Source organism: Chiloscyllium plagiosum, unplaced genomic scaffold (assembly GCF_037043375.1).
Source record: "Chiloscyllium plagiosum isolate Xiang-an unplaced genomic scaffold, Cpla_swu_hap1 HiC_scaffold_38, whole genome shotgun sequence".
Classification (NCBI taxonomy): domain Eukaryota; kingdom Metazoa; phylum Chordata; class Chondrichthyes; order Orectolobiformes; family Hemiscylliidae; genus Chiloscyllium; species Chiloscyllium plagiosum.
The window spans coordinates 67,697,192-67,701,090 of NW_028270176.1; the positions used below are offsets into that span (position 1 = coordinate 67,697,192).

The following is a 3,899-nucleotide window of genomic DNA, read 5'->3' on the forward strand; positions in this document are numbered from 1 at the left end:
TATGGTTTGCTTCTTAAATATTTTTCCAAATGCCAACTGACAATATTTTCACAGTATCTCTTCACAATCCTCTGGCTTGCACCATGTCCAGGGATGAGAAGTCCCGTTTGGTGCAGAGATTCCCGAGGTTGGTGAGTTTCACTTTGGAACAAAGATGGTTAAGTGGCAATTTCCTGCGGTTGTTTGTAATGATGGGAGAGGGAGCGGTGGGGAATGAGCACTTTGACGAGTAGGAGGAAGTGTTGCCACTGACCCGAGCCAGAGAACAGAGGACAGGGATTAAAGGAATCTAATGAAAAGGAGCACTTCTGCTTAGCACGTTCAATAACAACTGCAGAAACCCGATGCGTCGAGCAGTGTATCTGGAAAGAGAAACAGAGATAATGTTTTAAATATGGAACATTTCTGATGAAGAACTCGAGTTTCTCAAGTCTAATCAAATTACCGGCCCGGTTTGCAAAATCGGTTTTCTGAACTTGAGCCAAAATTACTCCAGCAGGAAATCATTTATAACGTAGTCAGTAGGATTACGAACCTACGTGGGGAAACCCCAATGGATTTCTAATCCATCGCCTTAACCACTCGGCCATGACTACAGAGAGTGCTGGCCGGTTGAGCATTGACCAAATCAGCCGTGATCTCATTGAAAGCTCTTGCTGACTTGATGAGCTAAATGCTCCCATCCCCTTTCATACCTTTGCTGTCATTTGTAAGGTGCGAGACACCAATGTAAAAGAAGAAAAGCACAAAGGTAGGAAAAGATATTTGCAGCCAAACTGAGTCAAAATTATTTATTGAAAGGAAAATCACACTTGGCAATTTGCTCGATCTCTTTGCGAACATGACCAGCAGAGGTAAGCAAGGGAGCTATTGATCTGAGTATTCTTGGACCTGAAGCAAACAAAGGTTAGTGACATATTCATTTCTTTTTCTGGCGAACGAAATGTTCTTTCCTGATGGTTACAATGAAAGAGATGGTTCCCAATAAAAGACAAAGATTAAGTCGCATCTAGATATATTTCAATGTGACACGATTCATTTTCAGTTCCTAATTACTCCAGAGATGGAGGGGGTGAGTTACGTTTCTTCACTCTTCAACTCCTCAGCACTGAGGTACCGTCATGAAACCGCTAGAGATGGAGTTCTTGAATTGGGATCAGCGACACTGAAAGAACTAGGTAAAAGTGAGGACTGCAGATGCTGGAAACCAGATTTTAGATCAGAGTGATGCTGGAAAAGCACAGCAGGTCAGGCAGCATCCGAAGAGCAGGCAAGTCGACCTTTCTATTGCCAGTCCTGCTGTGTTCCGCAAACAATTTTCGTTTTTGGCTCAGATTTCCAGAAACTACAGCTATGTGTTTAATGTAAACTTTCATAATGTGTTGCACAAAACCAATGACCTGCCAGCATCGGAAAATCGGCAGGAGTACTGGTACACCGATATGTTTGCTGAACAATACAACCATTCCATGAGCGGGAATACGATCCGGGCCACGGTGCTGAGAGTACCGAATCCTCACAAGTAAATAACAAGACAAGGCGATAGATACTATAGTATTTGGTGTAATTAAAACACCTTTTCTGAACATTTTCGTTGCAGATTATTTTCAACTTGTCTTCGAAGATTTACAAAGTGGGAAAAGGCCATTCCGTCCGCGTGCATTGCGGCTAATCAGAGAGCCATCTGTTCTAGTCGCAGTTTCCAACTTTGGCCCAAACTCTCGTGTGTTCTAATGTTTACAGGGCAAATGTCAATGAGGTTATCCTATGTTCTTAAATGGCACAATAACTGAGCAGAAGTATGACACTTCCACAACGAATTGTAAGTCTTTTGAGGAACTCATGCTCATTTTCACCCACAGAGGGAGACACACAGGAAGATACCCCGTAACTGACGGCGGTGTCCGTTGTGGAGAACTGGAATTTGAAATGGACAATAGGACAAATGTAAGTTTTCAATGCGGATGCACAGAGGCGACATCCCGCCAAGACTTCACAGGGGAGCGTCAACGTAGAGCACGGTTAAAGAGAAACGCCCCCTTTGCGTCAGGTAGGGCTCGAACCTACAATCTTCTGATCTAAAATCAGACGCGTAATCCATTATGCCACTGGCCCAAGAGACCAACGAGGCGTTGGCAGAATATTGATATTTTAAACCATGGACTTTCACAGAATCAGAATTAAAAAGGTGAACAAGCACCGAAGATAATCACCAACACTGCTTCACTTCGAAATTTCCAATTTGTGAAGCAGTGCCTTTCACTGGCAAAGGAGAAACATTTGTCCTCAGCTGCCTGCTTCAGGGTCGCCTCCTTCTCTGCTGGAAGTTTCCATTGTTTTATTCACAGTCACGACGCAATTTCATGATCCACTCCAGTGAAAAAGTGTCATGGTGTCGTCCAAGCAAGACCCTGCAGATACTCAGCGAGAGACCTCCGGTCATTTCGAGCTCTGGATGTGGAATTAGACGAGATGCGTGACGCCTTTTATTGGCGCCGCCACTTCACTGCAAATTAGCGGCACAAAACGAGCCGTTGTTAGCATCAGCTGGATTTGTACCTTCCTGTAATGCATTTGCTAAACAACATCAGATAGATCCCATAGGCCCAGCTGACTTATCTATTTTCCCACTCTGCAGTATTTCGAATATCTCTTCCTTGTGAACCTCAATCTCTTCTAGTTTAGATGCAAATATCTCTGTACCTTCCTCGCCAACATTTTCATTTTCTATAGCGAACACTGTCGAAAAATATTTATTTTGTGCTTCCCCTATCTCCTCTGATTCCACACACAACTTCCCACTATTATCCTTGATTGTGCCAAATTTGACTCTCGTCATTCTTTTATTCCTGACATACCTATGGAAAGCCGTAGGGTTAACCCTGAACCTATCTGCCAACAACTTCTCATGTCTCCTCTTGGCTCTTCTCAGCTCTCTTTTTAGGTCTCTCCTGATATCGTTGGAACCCTCGAGCGCTCTAACTGAGTTTTTACATTTTGTCCTAACATAAGACTTCTTGTTCTTCTTGACCAGGGATTCCACTTCCTTAGTAAACCACGGCTCACGCGTTCTATATCTTCCTCCCTGCCTGACAGGTACATACTTATCTAGGACACACAGGAGCTTTTCCTTGAATAAGCTCCACATTTTAATGTGCTCAACCCCTGCAGTTTCCTACCACATTCTACGCTTTCAAAATCTTACCTCATTGCATCGTAATTTCCCTTCCACCAGCTGAACATTTTGCTCCGTGGACTACACCTATCCCTTTCCATCACGAAAGTAAACCTGAGAGAATTGTGATCGAATTCTCCAAAGTGCTCACCTACTTCCGAATCTAAAACCTGGCCAGGCTCGTTACCCAGTACTAAATCGAAAGTGGCTTCGTCCCTTGAAGGCATGTCTACATTCTGTGTCAGGAAGCCCTCCTGCACACACTGGGCAAAAAAATGACCCATCTATAGTACACGTACTGTAGTTATCCAAGTCAATATTTGGATTTTGTCTTGAGTGTTCCAGAATTTTTCATTGTCCCAGAGTCCAGATGAAGTTTGCATTCCTCACGGACGTGAGCGAGAATTCTTTCAATGTCTCAGATCAGTTCCTGTCCCGAGAACATCAGAGTCAATGTCCCGTCCTCTCCTCGGTCCGACGGTTCACACTTCTCCATCCTCTTCTGATTCCATTTCCCAAAGAGTTTCTCAAGTTTTCCAAAGCTGGAGCCTAAATTATATGGTTTGCTTCTTAAACATTTTTCCAAATGCCAACTGACAATATTTTCACAGTATCTCTTCACAATCCTCTGGCTTGCACCTTGTCCAGGGATGAGAAGTCCCGTTTGGTGCAGAGATTCCCGAGGTTGGTGAGTTTCACTTTGGAACAAAGATGGTTAAGTGGC

At 43.8% G+C, this 3,899-nt stretch overlaps 1 non-coding gene across 1 annotated transcript; it reads right to left on the reverse strand.

The window, feature by feature from the left end:
- Nucleotides 1-513: 513 nt before the first annotated feature.
- trnas-aga (transfer RNA serine (anticodon AGA)) lies at nucleotides 514-596 on the reverse strand. Its single transcript has one exon. It is a non-coding gene; the product is annotated as a tRNA-Ser (tRNA).
- Nucleotides 597-3,899: the final 3,303 nt, after the last annotated feature.